The sequence below is a fragment of the Triturus cristatus genome, chromosome 6 (genome assembly GCF_964204655.1).
Source record: "Triturus cristatus chromosome 6, aTriCri1.1, whole genome shotgun sequence".
Taxonomy (NCBI): Eukaryota; Metazoa; Chordata; class Amphibia; order Caudata; family Salamandridae; genus Triturus; species Triturus cristatus.
This window is the reverse complement of record NC_140589.1, coordinates 1826858003-1826877344: the sequence shown is the minus strand read 5'-3', so window position 1 is coordinate 1826877344 and position 19342 is coordinate 1826858003. Positions and strand designations below refer to the sequence as shown.

The window sequence follows — 19342 nt, the reverse complement described above, 5'->3', positions numbered from 1 at the left end:
TTGAGGCGTTTGAATTGAGTGTGCTTGTGTAGAGGGGTGTAATGGAGCTCCTGAAGGTGTGGTGTGATGGACGTCTGTGTGGAAGGCTGAAGAGGAGTCTGGCTGCCTAGTTCTGGACTGGTTGTAGTCTTCAGGTGAGTTGCTTGGTGCTACCGGCATAGAAGATATTTCACAGTTCAACTAGCTGATGACTTTTTCTGGTGTTGCGTGGGTGCCATTGGAAGATCTTCCTCAGGATCTTCAGGGTGAGGAAGCAGGATGAAGAGATGCCACTGACTTTTGCAGTCATGTCCAATTTATTGTTGATGAGGATTCCGATGTTTCTAGCATGGGTGTGGGTCTGAGTACGGGTGGCCACCAGCTGGAGTCCCATGCTGAGGTGTTCTAGCTGAAGATCACTGCTTCTGTGTTGTCGGTGTTGAGTTTGAGGCAGTTGGCGTTCATCCAGTTAGTGACTTTGGCCATGCAGGTGGTGAACGTGTTTCTAGTGTTGAGGGATTTGCCCAAGAGGGAGAGTATGGGTTGTCATGTGCACGGATGACATTGGCCAGAGTGATCAAGTATGTGTGGAAGAGGGTGGGACGGATGGACGACCCTTGAGGCACTCCACAGACTAAGTTTAATAGGAAACACTGTCTACCTTTTTCTATTCTTGCCTCAGCTCTCTGTAGGAAGAAGTGACTTGTCCCTATACTTTTCTGTGCAAAGAGACAGAACCCTTTCATGACTCATTCTCAGAATAATCTGTCATTTTCGGGGCAACCATAGGGCAGACACAGGTTACTGGGCCCAAACCACAATGGGTGAGGTCATGAGATACATCCCACAAGGACTGCAAACTAGGTCAAGTACCACCCTTTCTGCACTGGACTCTCAGGATAGCGAGGGAGAGCAGTCAAAGGCTTCTCAGGGAGGCAGTGCGGGAAGACAAAAAAATATATATATTATTGTCCAAACCAGAGCTCATCTTTTGGTAAAAAGAATTCTCATAGCCAAACTAAATACCACACAGGTCAATAGAGGCTTCATGTGCAGGACTATAATTTCATTTACGATCTCCAGTGAGGCGCCGCACCGCCTCCTTGCCCAATCCCTGCTACAGGACCTTGCTAAAGTCAACAGTTTCTGATATGTGGAATGGGTACAGGAATTAATTTGGCACAGGAACAGTTCACTCTGCATTACCTCACTGGCTAGATGAGCAAATCAGTTCAATGGCTTAAGTCGACTCAAATTCACCTAGGCAAAAGTTTAAAGATGATACTGAAGGAGTCTCTGCCTGCTCAGTTTTTGTCAGTTCACAGCTAGGCTGTGTTTTTACTTGCTGGGTGGAGATGCTGCTCCAGTGTTGTTTCCTGTTGCAACACCTTTTTTGATGCAGTGGCCCAGGTTGCGACCTCTCTCATATGAGCCACAGTGTGGTATCAACACAGCCGGCTTGCAGAGTGACCACTAGTCTACTGCAGTTGCAGTCTCCCAGGTAAGATGTGGATGGGTGCTCAGTCACATAAGTTGCAGCCCCCAGGCCTGGCTTCAGCATGTGAGCATTTTCAGCATTTGTGGCCTCTAGGCATGTCAGGGCTTCTGCATCCGCAACGACAAGGGATCTTAAGCTCCAATGTCTGGCAGTGGCAACACCCATCTCTCCGGCAGAAGGTGTGTTGCCAGACAGCACGTTGATGCCTTGTTCAGGACAGTCTTGGTGCAGTGCACAATGAGAGCTGCTCAAGAAACACAGGGAGCCCTCTCAATATAGGTCATTCCTAGCTTCACTTTCTCTCTCAATCAGCTTTCTCTGCGTGTTTTACACACCAGAAACATGCTGGGCTTCTCCGCATGGCCAATTTCTCCTCCTGAAAGGGCAGACAGTCTACTCCCATCTCTCACACAGGCAGACTTCAAAGTGCTAGGCAGACCGTCTGCTTCTCCAGCAAGGAGTGCAGGTCTCAGGTAATGTCTGCTCATCTTTGGGAGATTGGCTGTCATGCAGACACTATCCTGTTGGTCCCACAGCAGTCCTTTGGGTACTCTGCGGAGTACTCCATGTCTTGGTCTTGAAGAATTTTGAAATTGGACAAAGTGGGGTGGTTTAGGACCCACTTCTACACCGATTTTCCAAACTGGATGTAGATCCACTAACTAAGATTTCGGAACCGATTTAAGTTGGTTCGCTTTCAATTGTCATTTTAAAGCGGATTCACAGACACATCGTTTATGCAGGTGAGGTCTCACAGCGGGTAGTAATGATGCAAGCTGCAAGCAGCAGTATCAAAAACAAAGGCACAATGAAGTGTGAGATCTTTGAACCTGGGTATCATTTGCCTTCCTGAGCAGAAATCAGGGACAGAGAAAAGGACAAGCCTTGCCTAGAAACACCCTCACAATGACCAGCAGAAATTTCAGTCCCACCCCTCACCCCTACAATCGATCAATTCAATGTTCAGAAAGAACTAATCAGCAGCACAAATGTAAATTCTAACCTGCTCTCCAGACACAGCCTTTGTGCAAAGTGATGGTTCCCACAGCAGGTAGAAATGTGGCTGGCTACAAGCAAGAAGTATGCAAAGGGGTGGGGGCAATGAAGTGTGAGTTGTCTGCACCTGGCTGGTATCACCTTTCTTCAAAAAACAATTAGAAACAGATAAAAGGGCAGGGCCTGCCTAGAGATTTCCTTATCTTGAATAACAGAAACTGCAGACTCACCCTCACCCCAATCACCCACCAAATGGCAGTCCTCAGGAAGAACTAATCAGCAGCACTCAGCTAAAAAGGACCTAATTGAAGTTCTAAATGTTGCCCTGCCTCCACCCTCCCTCACTTCAGTGTATGAGTGATCACCCTCCAACCCCAGGGTTGCAGCAAATACACTTTTACTTTTTGGGGATGTTGCCTCAACCCTCCATCTTGCGCCAGGCTAAACCGGGTACCATCCAAAATGGATGCCAATGGTTTCAGTACGGAGATGCTCACAACACACATTCCCTCATTACAGAGTTGCACAGTACAAGTGGCATGCAGAAATGAATGTTACTGTGAAGTAACATCCCAATAGTTTTGTGCACTTATGCGTTAATTCCCCAGAATGGGGTATAGCTTTGTGAACCCAGTTAATGCACATTTACCAACTGCTCTGAGCAGGGGGTAAATGTGAGCTTGGGTGGGTATGGAAGGAGGGGGCTGAGAGGGAAGGGAAAACAATGTTCCCTGGCTTGGGGAAGCATTACATGCTCCTACCCTGCTGAAAAATAATTCTGGACAGAAGCTTGACCGCTTTTGCTGCCAAGCTGTATTCAATTTTACTGGCCCATGAAATCATATCAGGTGTTCCCACACCTGGGAAAGCCAGGAGTGGGAACACTGGGTCACTTGTGATCAGGCGGAGTGGTATCCTACCTGGGGATACTGCTGAGTCTGACTGGAATGAGGGCCACAAAGTCCTACTGCCACACGTGCTACGCATACACTTGACAGCACACAGAATGTCAGCGCAAGGACCTGGGCCACACATGAAAGTGTGAACTTTACACAAGATGGGTAATTAGACCAACTCTGCATTGACACAGAACAAATGTGTGGTCATACTAGCGATTCACAGATACTGCTGCTTTATGTGAACACGGATAGGTGTCCCATGTCACTTCTGAGAGCGTGCTCGGTACACCCATACAGGTCCTAAAGCATGTCTGAATCGTACATTACCATGGACATGCATAGGCCTTTACGTACATGCTAGATTAGTGTGATTGCGAGTCCAGGCAAAAAGTCAGGATACCAGTTTCACATGCAGTCGGGCACTCAGGGCAGGAATACATGCTCATTCAACATGCAGGGACATTCCTTCACAATTACAAAGGAAAGAAGTCCTCCCTGTCTATCCTTTAGGGTCAGGGGTGTTCTCCACTGCAAATATGCTGAGCGATGGTGAGGGCAATGGATGCATTTGTCATACCTTATAGATCCAAACGATTGCCCTCCTTACCTTTTTTTTAACGGGCAGAATTGTCAATAAAGTCAGAAAATGGAGTAAAAATTACAACTATGGAAACATTTGTGAAGACCCTTTCTCCAGCACCCTTTAAAAGGAAGCGCCCCCAGAAATCCATAACAAATGCTTGACTTCTGTTCTTTTTAGTGCTTTTAATAGCATCTTAGCTGTACTCTGTCCGAGGCCTGCCACTCACATGACGTGCACTGCTCAAAGATGTGCTGCAGGGGGCTACTCCTAAAATGCATTCCTTTAGATGGAAAGATGCACTGATGTGGCCAAGTGATGGAATTCCTCAGTATACTTTACTACTGTTTTGTTAACCCTTTCACTGCCCTTATGGAATGTAAATGTATCATAAAATCCAAAGGTATGCATGGAAACAGTGGCCTTAAAAGGATATCGCATTGGGGGATTGCAAAGTCTAAGCGACTCATTCTATGAAAGATACAGTAGTGGAAAACTTGCACAGAGCACTTTGTTACTCCGGATGTGAAGTAATAAATCAATCAATGCCGGGGGACGCTCCTGAAAAACAAATGCTCTCTTAGGGTCACCCAAAGTCCCAGCTCACAGGTTTAGATTCCTACAAACCGGAGAAAATCTTTTTGTGCTGAATGCACCAGCTGCTAACCCTTCAAACTCAAAATACCACACAGGTAGCTAAGGAGTCACCACAGCAGTTAATGGAGCATTAAGGCCCTTAGGCTGTACCTCTATGTAAAGAGCTGCATTATCATGAGTTTAAGGTGATGGTGGTGCACTGACTCAATTGCAGATTGTCTCAGTCACCCTATTCAGAGAAAGTCCTCTTCATTACATTTTAAAACGAGATATTCTTTAAGCCAATAACTAATGACAACAGAAAATATGCACCTTCAACCCAGGACGATCTGGTGTGATGGTTTAGGGTTCCTTCTAAAGGGGAAAGGTTGCATCTGATGAAACACACGTTCAACTCTTTGCATTCCCTAGAACTCTTTCCTAGGTTTGCACAGTAATAGCAGACTACAAAAGCTCACAGCAAGCCATGTGCCATCAAGAATTGGGCACAGCTCGTCTTACTTCGATGAAAAGTTTACCTAAAAATCTGCTCTTTTCAAACCCAAAACAAGTATTTCTTAATCTTAATCCCACAGCTTCGCACAGGTAAAACAGAACCACTTAGAACAAGTGTATCCAGGATCTTCACTCTCGCAATAAACATCCACACCACATTAATACAAGGTGGAGACACGAATGTTAACCTGTGATCAATGAATGAACCACTGACTGATCTTTTTCAAAAGATGAAAGAGAAAAGGTTTTTACAAAAAATATAGGACACTGAAAGGGACTATTCGGGATCCATAAGTATTTGAGATCAAAATCCTTGATTAAAGGTGCAACAGGGGAGAAGCTGACAGGGTCACACACACTGTAATCTGAGGTGGATTGGAGTGGGGTTGATTGGATTTGGGGTGGATTGTATTGGGGTTGGGTAGATTATGTTGAGGTGAGGTGGACTCTATTGGGGTGAGGTGGATTGGGGTGGTTTTGAGTGGGGCGGATTGTTTTGGACTAGAGTGGGGCAGATTGTTTTGGACTGGAGTGGGGCAGATTGCTTGGGATTGGAGTGGGACAAATTGTTTTGGATTGGAGTGGGGCTGATTGGAGTGGGGTAGATTGTTTTGGATTGCAGTGGGGCAGATTGTTTTGGATTGGAGTGGGGCAGACTGGAGTAGGGCAGATTGTTTTGGATTGGAGTGGGCAGATTGTTTTGGTTTGGAGTGGGACAGATTGTTTTGGATTGGAGTGAGGTAGATTGTTTTTGATTGGAGTGGAGCAGATAGTTTTGGATTGGGGCAGATTGAAGCAGGGCAGGTTGTTTGAGATTGGAGTGAGGAAGATTCTTTTGGATTGGAGTGGGAAAGATTGTTTTGGATTGGAGTGGGAAAGATTGTTTTGGATTGGTCAGAAGAAGCGCGAACAGGTGATAGTTGCTGGCCTAGACACACTCATGTTAGTTGAAATTCCGAGGAATAGATTACTAAGGTCCGTATCATCAGATTTCTTGGAGGTTTATTTGTCATATTCCCAAGAGCATATTTTTATATGTCCCTGTCTTTCTTTAGCCTACATTACTTCAGAATAACGGAAGCCAGAGCTGCCGACTTTGTACCTGGAGAGTCAGGTTCAAGTCCTTGCATCAACTCAACATCCTGTGTTTCTGGGCAAATCATTGAATTTCTCCCTGACTAAAAACATTATTTGACCTCTTGTAATGTAATCTGGTGCTCACGTAGAACGCTCTAATGCTCTTGGGCCAAGTTAAAAAAACAGATGAATAGTTTCATGGTCAGCCACCTGCTATTTGGCACCTCAAATGGAAATAAATCACTTTTTTTCAGACCTGAAGCAATACACCATGAATATGGCCTGTAGTGCAGAATGCATACACAATGTCCTATAATGCCTAATATTCTGTCAAGTAGGGAAGCAGCACTGTGCAGCATCCTGAACATAAATGTGTTTTCAGTGCCTCAAGTTTATTTAAGTGAGCGCCAGTGCCTTCAGTCAAGATTTGCTAAAAGCAAGGCATCCTGATGTGCACTTCAAGAGTTTTGGCGGCCCTTCCTCTGGTTGAATTCCTTGTCCAGTGTATGGGAAAATAAATCACCAACTTAAATAGTCATCCTCCACGTCTTAATTAGCTTTAAATATAGGTAATCTGATAAATAAACTGGCCACATCCACACTGGAACTATCAGAGCTGAAAACGTTTTGTTTTTAACTTCTCTCCTTGCAGTTTACCTGACCTTTGTGAAAGCGTGCCACCTGCTGGTTGTCTTGGTGAATGAAGAAGACTGATCGAGCCAGCAGAGCATTGCAGGGAGAGTTTGCCACTCAAGTGATGCTCGTTTGCGAAATGCAGCATTTCAAAACTGGGACTGGGCTTTCAACGCACATTCAAATTATAGAAATATAGTTCTGTGAGAACAGTAGTTGAGGGCTTGTCCCCGAGATCAAAGTTGCTTTGTATACCCTCGCCAATCTTGCATTACCATACAGCCTGAACAAACATGCATGGTTGAAAATGCGCGATAACTCATCAATCTATACGGCTGTAGTTGCTTTGGAATGCATTTTAATTGTGCGTTCCAAAGGAGTGCCAGACATTTTGTATGCTGATCTGCTCGAATCTTAATATAAAGCAGAGAACTTAGTGTAAGGGCAACAGCAGCCAACTTTGAAGCTGGGGAACAGGGTTCGAGTCTTGGCAGGAGGCTCAACATCCTGAGATTCTGGCCAAATCACTTTCACTTAATTTCTCTATGTCACGTAATCTCTCTGTGCCTGGAATGTGTCAGTTTGTAATAGAACTGTTGCTGGTGTATCGTGGTATGAAAAACTGCACACAAAAAAGCGCTGTGCAGCGGAAACCTAAAAAAAGAAGCTCCAAAAGTGGATGTAAAAGAGTACTTGGGCCTTGGGATACTGATAAGAAGAACAACAGGAAATGGTATACTACAACCAATAGAAGCAGAGGAAAAGTAAGTGGCAAGCAAAGAAACAAATGATAAAGTAAGGGAGAGTTGTAAGCCCCTTTTAAGATTTATATTCAATGCAATAGATTTCACAAGCACAGTGCAAGCGCTGTGCAGGCGAAACCTAAAAATTAGCTCCCTGAATGTGAGCAATGGAAAAATACAAGTAATTCAATTAAAAGGATGGTAAAGAAGCTCTGCAAGAAGAGAGTGGAAAGGCACTGAATAAGAAGCAATCCATTAAGAGTGACGATAAAGCCAAGTAATGATAAGCAACTGGCAGGGTCTAAAACCACTGCAAGTTTTTGGTAAAGACCACGCAAGACTTTTAGCCACAGACAGCTAACGTCTGTCTGGTAGGCGAGATCTAATAAATAAATCAGAACAAAATATTATTATATCGATAAAATATGATTTACTAGCTAAAGACATAAACAAAATAACCATGCTTAACCAGGATAAGTTAGATTTGGTTGGGACGAAAAACCATGTCTCAAAAGTAATGAGTGGCCTGAGGACTGATCTCCATTTGCCACTCATTCGGACAGCATAAGCGACCGGCGCCGGAGCAGTATTGAGGCACCCATCAGACATCCATCGAGTGCCAGACCAGTAAAAGCTGCAGTTCAAGGCCGATATATACAAGACCCTGTTTTAAACAGAATCAGCTCATGTGTGAATCAAACTTAGCAGAGTAGAAGTGAAATAATAAAACACTGGGGATTATGAAGCCACAAAACTGGTTCAATGTGAGTTATAAAAATTATGTCTCCACTGCATAAATCTGAAATATATTACACACTTTAAATTGCAGGATTTTATTAAAGAGTCACACAGGGCGCACAAACTTTAACAGGGAAATATGATACATACTTTCCTTCAAAGAAGAGGACAGGATGAATTATCACAGATAATGACTTCCCACAGAGAAAATGATTTATTGTTCTGAAAATAAATTCACAGCAGAGACACCATCTAAAAGAAACCAGGGTAAAGTGTTAAAATTCACTGAAACAAGTATGAAGCAAAAAAGATTACGTACAAGAGATAACCATTGAATTTGCACATATGACCACACTCAGGGCTTGCTGCAACAAAATCCATATGGGTTTAAATGGACTGAGGTCTGCTAATAGGAAAGAATTGACTAAAGGGACAGGACCAAAGATGCAGTATATTCACTACTTCATAGAAATGTGGCAGACGTACAAGTCTTAAACCCAGCCGATAAATGTGTGTGAATGTTTTGACTCAGACTGCACGGTGATCAGTAGAAGGGCTTGATTACAAATTGTGGTAGCAACTTTTTTCCATGCAAGGAGACACAGAATGTGTGATCTGAGCCTGATGTAAGGGATTATGGATTGGAGACTGCTGGGTTCAACAGGAAGATCTGAGGGTCCACAGGATATTTATGAAAGGAAAACACAAATGTAAAGTTCACCAGTAAAGGCGGTACAGCGGGAAAAAGAACAGGTCCCCCGGAGAGGGCATTGGAGACACCAACATGCAGAGAAGCACCTGTAGAGCTAGTTGGGCACCAACAGACAGAGAAAGAGGTGACACAAGCGGGATACCTAGGGAAGATCAATTGTATTGGAAAATGTAAAGAAAGGTTGAGTGAGCTGTCTGGGAAAACCTATCAATGAAGAGAAACACGTCATTGTGCAACACTTTGCAGGTGACACCGATTTCAGTTTAGACATTCTCTTCAAAGACTGAGCTACCAGTTGAATCATATTTCAACTAAGACTTAAGGGACCAGAAATCAGTTATGAAAATTAGCAGATAAGGCTATTGGTGTATACCTCTAATAACCGAGACAGTATATTGTCATTTTTAAGGCTTTGAGGATCTGTCAACTGAGTATTGTGTTGTCGCGGAGAGGTAAACTATTTTGCCAAGAGTGCTGTTTAGAGCTTGGTGAGGGACAAATGCATTGGGCCTTGGAGTGGTGTTGGATGCATGTACACAGCTCTGACTAACGTGCTCTGTAAGAGGTTGAGATTATTTGCTATTAGGGTTAGTACTGTCGTGGGCTCAAGGATACCCTTGTATATTAGTTATCGGAGAGTTGCACGTGTGTACAGTGTTTTGCTTGATGTGTCCTGCTGGATGGTGTTAATTAGTGGATGTACTGCTGGGTGCAGTGACATCTAAGTAGAGGTCACACATATGTGGAGCTCCGAGAATCGTGCACGTGTATTTTAATGTCATACTGTTGGGACCTCACTACTCCCAATTAAGTGGAAAATCTGAACTGTTTTAAAATAGGTGTGTTGAGGTATGACTAATGAATATGTGTTGTTGCTGGAAGGCGTATGCTGTTGCAATCGCAGTGTTTGATGCGAGTAACGTCCTTTTCTAATTTTTTTTGTAGAATGCAAGTTAAAGGCATCTTGTGCTGCAGACGCATGTGGGCAAGGAAGGTGCAGGTTGGATAGATCTGGAAGACTATCCTTTCTGTAGTAGATCAGGAAGGCAGGGAGAGGGGAAAGGGGGACGAAGGACATTAACAAGCCTGTACCTTGTGGAGAATAAAATCTCAGCAGTGGGGTGTGACCGGGAGGGAGAGGTATTCTGTCCGGCACCTTGTCTATTTCACACACTACCTCCCTTTCCTTCGCCACTCCTACATTCACTGTGACTCCTTCTCTCAATCTGCCAAGACCCCCTCTCCGCCCAAGCCCTCCCATATAAAGTTCCTGGGTGATGCAAAAACACTTCCAGACGATTATCTCCCTAACTAGTGTGCAGTCCACATCATAATGCAACAGATTCAGAAACAATGAGAATTTGTACGACTAGTTGAATTATTACTGTGATGACAGCAGAATGCCACACTTTCAACCTCTCACTTTGTTTTGTGGTTTTATATTTAGGCACAAAGAGATTAAGCAATTTGCCAAGAAGCACACGATGTTGGGCCGACGCCGAGACTGGAACCTGGCTCCCCATCCCCAAAGTCAGTACCTCTGGCCTTTACACCACACCCACTCTCATTGTGAAGCACACACTCCAATAAAGTAAGTACACTGTTTTTAAAGCTTGCATTTCACTTGTACGTCTACCAGAGTTAACAGACTGTGAAATCAACATCAACAACTAGATTCCATCACTCTGTATTTCCAATGAATGATTTCAGGAGTTCCAACGTATTAAACTGCAATGCTTCTTCAACTAACTACAAGAAGAAAAACATCATATAAACTGTTAAAGTCCATTTGTGTTACCTGCCTTATGAATGATACTTTATTATGTATTGACTATTTCAATATCAGTTTCACTAGGTTAGAAAACAATGGGCTCCATCCAAACCACACCACCCAAGATTCGTCTGGACTTTAGGTTTTAGAAACGGGCAGGGTTCATAGGGTTTCCTGGTTGCCGGCTGAGGCTATGCCAGAACGAACAAGTAACTTACCTTTGGAAACGCCTTTTCTGGGAGAGACTCTAAATGCAGATTACACACCTGAGACTATTCCCCAGGCATCAGCCTGGATTCGAAAAATCTGGTGGGTGGTGCGATTGTCTCTGCGTTGGCTGCGTCGGAAGTGATGTTGAGGTGGCCAAATAAGCACTACCATGGAGTGCAGACAGTGTCATTCATGACCATTTCCTCTCCAAAAACACAGAACTACGTAAAAAACAATGCTTGACGAATGTGCAGAGTCTAATGCGGTCTTAAGGGTGAAGAACCCAGTTCGCAGAGCAGGGAGGATGGGAGAGTCAGAGAGGAATCTGCAGTTGGATAGCCTCCTTACCAGAAAAGGCATTACCGAAGGTAAGTAATCTGTTCTTATGATAGGGATTTATAACCACATATTCCTCACCTTAGAATAGATAACCAAGCAGAACCTACTAGAGGTGGGTCTGCAAACTGGCTCAAATCAGAAATTCCTAGAGGACCAAACAGGCAAAGTGCCCGTCTCAATGGACCCAACTGCTTAAGCAAAAGTGCTTCGTGAACATGTGGAGTGATGCCCATGTGGCAGCTTGATGAACAAAAAAAAGAGAGCGCCAATGCTGATAGCTATATAACGCAATTCAATGGACCGTAGAAGAAAAATACAACAACTATGTCTATACTAGTTAATAGAATTTATTCAAATTGAATCTTTTCAGTCATTCGAGGAATTTTTAAAGGAATACTTACACAATCGATTAAACACCGAAGTATTACAAAAACACTTATTACAGGAAGATAACGAGTAAGAAAACAATGTCAAACAATGTGTACTAATTTATACATTCATTCAAGCGCCACTCCTCATTCAACAACACACACACACAACACAATATACCAATGGTTACAATTTACTAGAGTTTTAAACAACCAAAGGACTGCCCAAACAAGGAATGAATACAAATAATAAGACCGTTTAAATGTGCAACACGATCTATTCACTAGACAATCATTTTCATGGAATAAACACAAGGGTTTTTACGCTGCACAAAAACGGGCTGATTTGACCAATGTTTGGGATGAACAACAAGACGGTCTACGTGTTTCGAACCCCATATGATTAGGCTTGTGGGGTTCTCATCAGGACCATAAATTTAAACAAAAAGGGAGAGAACAAGAAAAGAGAATTTGACGCTGAACTTTAATCAAAAAATACTGAGAGTGCGACCAACAAGGTGTCGCTGCCTCTGGTTGGCAAAACCTACCAGAGTGGCAGAGAGTGTCTGAGCTATGTTCGAGACAAGGTAGAACTGAAAGAGAATGGACGGAGATATGAATGAATCAGTATCTAAAGGTGAGAGAAGGGGGGGGGGGCATTCCGTCTAGTAAAAACTGTTCGTTGAAAAGAACTTACTTGGAGGTAAGTCCCGGGCGGGCACGAATGAGCGACTCAATCAAGAGTGTTTCACGTCATCTTGCATTCGAAGTGGGAAGCGGAACAATTCACGCTGCCATCGAAAAAAGAGAGAAGAGAGGGGGAACTTTAGTTCGAGCAGAAACAGGAGAGAAAGGGTTTGAATCTGAATGTCACTGCAGCGAGGTGGCGCATGTGGAACGTCACATACCTTGTAAGTAACTTGATACTGCGTTCGTGCGGTACGGACGGTCTCTTGTCTGACAGAGGGAGATGAATTACCTCGGTCGTCTTAATCTGGGGAAGAATTAATAAAAATGACATCAATCTGAGTCGCTAACGCGTAAGGGTTCCTTTCCAGTACACGGGAAAACGCCAAATACCTGATTAGAGATGGAGAACACGTTTCTTCGTTCTGAGCCTGAAGCGAGTTCTAGGGAGCCAGTGCTTCCGTGTTGGGACTAAATGGAATCCTGGGAAGACCACGGGATTCTGGGAGTTGTAGTGATGTAAATCCAACCGAAAACAGGAAGTGGATGTATAATGATTGAATTGTTGCAAAATATTTGCTGAACCATTCTCTTTCAGTTCTACCTTGTCTTGAACATAGCTCAGACACTCTCTGCCACTCTGGTAAGTTTTGCCAACCCGAGGCAGCGACACCTTGTTGGTCGCACTCTCAGTATTTTTTGATTAAAGTTCAGCCTCAAATTCTCTTTTCTTGTTCTCTCCCTTTTTGTTTAGATTTATGGTCCTGATGAGAACCCCACAAGCCTAATCATATGGGGTTCGAAACGCGTAGACCATCTTGTTGTTCATCCCAAACATTGGTCAAATCAGCCCGTTTTTGTGCAGCGTAAAAACCCTTGTGTTTATTCCATGAAAATGATTGTCTAGTGAATAGATCGTGTTGCACATTTAAACGGTCTTATTATTTGTATTCATTCCTTGTTTGGGCAGTCCTTTGGTTGTTTAAAACTCTAGTAAATTGTAACCATTGGTATATTGTGTTGTGTGTGTGTGTGTTGTTGAATGAGGAGTGGCGCTTGAATGAATGTATAAATTAGTACACATTGTTTGACATTGTTTTCTTACTCGTTGTCTTCCTGTAATAAGTGTTTTTGTAATACTTCGGTGTTTAATCGATTGTTTAAGTATTCCTTTAAAAATTCCTCGAATGACTAAAAAGATTCAATTTGAATAACTACTATTAACTAGCATAGACGTAGTTGTATTTTTCTTCTACGGTCCATTTAATTGCGTTAAATATCTATCACCATTGGCGCTCCCTTATTTTGTTCTTATGTATTTGCTCAGCCTTGCTGATTAGAGCCACTCCCATTCTTGTTCCTAATGTATTAGCGGGTGGCATCCCGCGAGGTGTTATTGCTTAAATTCTAGTTTACGAATCCCATCACACTAGTGGGATTCAGTCTTATTCATTTTTCACGATTAGTCTTTTCCCTTGTACACCTTATTGAGTCACATTAACCTTTGTTCATTCCTTCCACTACTATTCTTTCTTATTGATAATGTCCGAGAATGATGCCTTCGCTTATAGTGAAGATCATATTAAAAAACTGTTGAGTGCTCCCACGTTGTTCGTTTCAGCCTCCCTCAGTGTGACAGCTAAAACTCAAAATGAATCAGACAGACTACTACGGTTAAAGAAAAAACAAATCCGGACGGATTTGCACGGCCATTTTTTGGTCGAACATCTCAAAGCAGGGACAATCCCAGGAGGACTCCAAGTTCGCAATATTCCTGTCATCTTTACAGAAGACCCTCTTTACAAGAAAGGATACAGCTGCATAGAAACGAAATGTAGCAGAGACCTTATGGTCCTCACGGTAGAAACAGCCATCAGAATTTCTCAACAACAACTGGAGGAAATAGCCATTTTAGAATCAGAAATTAAGGAAAATCAATCAATAGGGGATTCTTAATCACTGTTGGAGAAAGTGGAAAAAGAGATTCTTGAATTCAAGGATTACACTATTAATCAAAAAGGCAATAAATTTGAAAAGGACAAAAGGAATTTCTCTTTGGATACTGTCTATCCGTACTTACAAGCGGATTTTTATACCCGTCCAGATTCACGGAGATTTCTCCCAGACTTCCAAGGGAGATCAAAAAATTGCTTTATCACTTTTTCAGAGACTTCTTCTTCCTCCTCTGGTGGAGAGACAGACAGCAGTGAAGGACGCCCGACCGCCAATAAAAGATGGAATGCCCAACAACAACATCAACAAGGACCTTCTTTTTTAGGGAGAGGCCAGCAAAGATCACGTGGAAGGACCAGGTTCCACAATCAGCCTTGGAAAATGACCACTCGCAGACAGCATTACAAAAATTGACCCCTTCTCCCATCTTCAATTTATCCACAAGGGTACTAACTAGAGATGAGGAAAGTGTCTTGGAAAAAGGGCTTACGTTTGTTCCATCAAGGACCACTGATTTCATCAAAATGAAAACAGAAGCTATCGAATTCTGCCGGAAAATCAGATTAAAAATGTTTTTTGCAGGTTCCGATTTTTCCTCTTCGAATGAAGTAACAGGACTAAAAAAAAAATCTAACTTCTGTCCTCCTTCCAATAAGATACCAAAGGAGATATTAACTTTCGAGAGAAGTATTCTATCTGCCATCTCAAATATGGAAAAGAGGTCTAAATATATTCAACATAACATCACAAAGGCCCAACGTGACGCTCTAGTCACACTGAAAAATTATTCCTCAGTAACTATCAAGCAGGCAGACAAGGGCGGCTCGATTGTCGTCTGGGGGACCCCAGACTATACAGCAGAGGCACTCAAACAACTCAACGACCCTATGTGTTACAGACGCATTCCAAAGGATCCCACCTTGGACCTCCAAGGCCATTTATTTGATATTCTCAAAAAAGGCTATGACCAGGGTTTTCTAGGCCCCAAAGAGTATAACTACTTACAGAATAAGTTTCCCAGAACTCCAGTATTGTACATCTTACCAAAAGTTCACAAGAATGAAACTTCTCCACCAGGCAGGCCGATAGTGTCTGGATGCGATTCACTAAATGAGCCAATTTCGAAATACGTAAATCACTTCCTCAAACCATTTATGGCAGATGTGCCCTCCTATCTTCAAGACACTACAGATTTCATTAACAAACTAGAAGAAGTCTTTTTTGAAACAAACAAAGATTTAATGGTTACACTGGACGTTTGTTCACTGTATACACAGATCCATCAAGATGAGGCCTTGGCAGTCCTTTCGCATTTTCTGAACAAAAGACCCAGACCACTAAGGGTCCCCACGGAATTCATTGTTGAACTGGCAAGTTTTGCCCTTAAAAAAACTTTTTCTCATTTGGCAGTGAGTTTTTCTTCCAAACAAAAGGCGTAGCGATGGGGTGTCCTTTTGCCCCAGAATTGGCAGTATTATACATGGCTATGTATGAAGAGTAATTTATTTATAACAACAACCCGTTTAAACATTTGATAACATCTTGGCTACGGTTCATCGACGACATCTTCATGACATGGACGGGTAATCACAACCAATTGATGGATTTCTTTGACTGGCTCAACCAGAGATCCCCAGACATTAAGTTCAGCATCAACTCTTCTGTGCTCAAAATACCTTTCCTGGATGTAGAAGTTTTTCCCTCTGAAGGACATTTAGTTACTACACTTTATACTAAAACGACGGACAGAAACAAGGCTCTCTTATTCTCAAGCAACCACCCTAGAAGCTTAAAAGAAAACTTACCGTATGGTCAGTTTTTAAGAATAAGAAGGAATTGTTTTTTCAGAGATGATTATAACATCCATGCCAATAATCTTGTGGAAAAACTACGAGACAGGGGTTATCCAAAAAAGTTGGTAAAAACCGCCATGAAAAGAGCATGGTGGACTCCCAGAGAAACATTGCTCACGAAAAAAGAAAAATCTTCTACAGCGCGCCAAGTATTTGTATCCACCTTTTTCCCCAACTCTAACCAAATTAAGAAAGTTATCCATCTGAACTGGCATCTCATTCAAAACTTGGATCCATCCCTGGAAATCTCTCCGCTGTTTGCCTTCAAGAGAGAAAGAAATGTGGCTAACCATATAGTGAGGGCAACTACCAAAAAAGTGTTGGAACCCACAACAAGACAACTTTTGGGTCTGGCAGCAATAAAAGGTCACCATAAATGCGGAACTTGCTCGTGCTGCGATCAAACGTTGGGAGGGTCGCTGTTTTCCCACAAAGGGATTCACTGGAAGCATGATACCTTTTCAAACTGCAAAACCAAATACGTGATTTATGGAATAATCTGCCCCTGCACTCTACTATACATTGGAAAAACCAACCAGGAAGTTCGCCAGAGAATAATCCAACATAAATCCCGAATCAGAAAAAACGTCGAATCTGCACCACTAGTCAACCACTGGCGCAAAATGATGCATGCGGAAAAAGACCTCCGCTGGACGGTAATTTCAAAAGTGGAACGTGACCCAAGAGGAGGCGACATTGAATTGAAGCTCTCACAACGGGAAGCAATGTTAAACGTAAAATTCGACACCGCGATATCTGGACTAAACGAACTCTCGGAAATCTACAGATTATAAACCATTTTTTCCGAGTATGACCAGTCTGTATGAAGACCCCCCTCGCATCGAAGCATGCATTGAGCTTTGGTGCTCGGTTCTTGCTGGTCTTTTCATTACCACCTTATGGTTCAGCAAATATTTTGCAACAATTCAATCATTATACATCCACTTCCTGTTTTCGGTTGGATTTACATCACTACAACTCCCAGAATCCCGTGGTCTTCCCAGGATTCCATTTAGTCCCAACACGGAAGCACTGGCTCCCTAGAACTCGCTTCAGGCTCAGAACGAAGAAACGTGTTTGTAGGGATTAGACGGAGTCAGAAGCGTTGAACAACACGTCTTTATTTACGAGCTCCCACGGGCACGAATCCGTGACAGTTGCTCACCACAACATACAACTCTTCACCAACCGTCAAAACACTACGTCATCGCTGACAGCGCGAGACGCGGAATGTCCGCCTCACGCTCAGGCAGCGCGAGGCAGGTCAAACCACTACATATCTCCTTTTCTTAGAGAACAGAGAAATAGAGAAAGCAGCAAAGAGGAGAGCAAGAGAAAGAGAGAGAGAGAGAGAGAGAAAGAAAAAGAAAGCAAGAGCAGGAGAAACACTACAGTGGCTAGAAGAAACACAGAAAATCATTGGCGGTATCTAACAGGAATATTAACTGTTCTGGTACTCCTCCTGACAGCGGCGTGGCTGGGAGACGAGCTCTGAACATCAAGTTTACCTTGAGAGATCCTATGAGAGACCTCACTTTTCAACCTGGAACACTTGACGTCATTGAGCACATTTTTAACTTTCGCCACCTTGTTACTATTCCACCAGTCTTTACCATTGACTCGAACAGCATTACCACACACTTTATCCACCACCACAATTTCCCCATACTTAGCTTCTCCTTTTCTTACAAAACCTGGTTTCTTAATTCTGATCCTGTCTCCCACCGCAAATTCTCTGACCTTAACACGCTTCCTTTCATCAAAGTACTCTTTTTGTTTGACCTGGACCTCAGCAGACTTGGACCTCACTTTCTCATCCATTTCTCGGGGAGTAGAATTGGATTTATTCCATTTAGACATCCAAACCGGTCTAAACTCGGTACATGGTTTCCTACCTCTCAGTAGTTCAAAGGGGGACACACCAGTGGAAGAATGAGGAGTGGTTCTATAAAACCACAACATTGTCCTGACACTTTGGGGAACACCTTTGTGGTGGGCAAGAGCCCACTTGACACAATCACCTATGACTCTATTAAGCCTCTCTACCAAGCCGTTAGTTTGAGGATGATAGAGAGAACTTCGGTGATGAGTAATGGCAGATTCTCTAAGAAACTCTTGTACTTCAGATGATACGAATTGTACTCCGTTGTCTGATATTAAAGTTTGGGGAAACCCTTCTCTCATAAATGTTTCCCTTAAGAAGTCGATGATTTCTTGGGAATCAACCTTAGAGACAAACTTGGCCTCGGGCCACTTTGTGTAATAGTCCACCATAACAATAGCAAATCTGCATTGTTGGGGCAAACTGTGAAAGGGTCCTAGGACATCTATGCCAAGTTTTTCCCACGGTCCACCCGGGAGGGGAATGGGTTGGAGAGGGGGACAACTAGTGTGAAGACTTTTGTCACTAGAGGAACAAACAGTGCAGTCTTGCACCATTTCTTCAATATCTCTATCCATTTTAGGCCACCAAAAGTACTCTCTTACTCTACGCTTGGTTAATGTGGCACCTAGGTGCCCATCATGTGCTTTGGTCAGAAGAGTGGATCTGATGTCCACCGGTGGAACAAGTTTTTCTAACCTGAAAATTAGACCATCCTCAATCGAAAATTCATCACACACCTTGACATAGGGTTGCAAGTTAACATCTACATTCCTTTCCCTGGGCCACCCTTGGGAAATATATTTCATACGTTTTTTTGAAACTTCATCACCAGCCAACGCCTCTCTCCATTTTTGCTGATCAATAGTACAAACATTATTAAGTTCAACACTAGCTATGATATAATCCTCCTTTTCATCAGAACAACATTCATCAATCCCTTGTATGTCCTGACTGGTGTTAGCAGGTAAACGTGACAGTGCATCCGCTCTTACATTTTTCCCCCCAGCAATATGTACAATGTCAAAGTTGAATTGTAAGAGTTTGGAAGCTAAGCGTGCGATGCGGGGAGTGGCCCCGCGGCTGTTGGTACATCCTAAAATCGCAACTAATGGTTTGTGGTCCGTTTGAAGAATAAATTTTTGTCCCCACAAATAATTTTTAAATTTTTCAATGCCCCACCAACACGCTAGAAGCTCCTTCTCAATGACTGAATAGTGAGTCTCTGCTTCTCTTAATACTCTGGATGCAAACCCTACAGTATGTTCCTTTTGGTCCACAATCTGTGTCAAAACAGCGCCCAGTCCATAACTGCTAGCATCAACAGTCAAG

The 19342-nt window shown here is 43.0% G+C and overlaps 1 protein-coding gene and 1 long non-coding RNA gene across 5 annotated transcripts in view; one reads left to right on the top strand and one right to left on the bottom strand.

The window, feature by feature from the left end:
- The window catches only part of DTNB (dystrobrevin beta), a 716394-nt gene that overhangs the window by 402774 nt on the left and 294278 nt on the right, over positions 1-19342 (bottom strand). The gene's annotated exons all lie outside the window — the stretch shown is intronic.
- LOC146822112 (uncharacterized) overlaps positions 1-19342 on the top strand; it is a 55745-nt gene that overhangs the window by 9049 nt on the left and 27354 nt on the right. The window contains exon 2 of the long non-coding RNA XR_014963230.1: positions 10395-10538. This is a non-coding gene — a long non-coding RNA (uncharacterized LOC146822112). The remainder of the gene's footprint in view (positions 1-10394; positions 10539-19342) is intronic.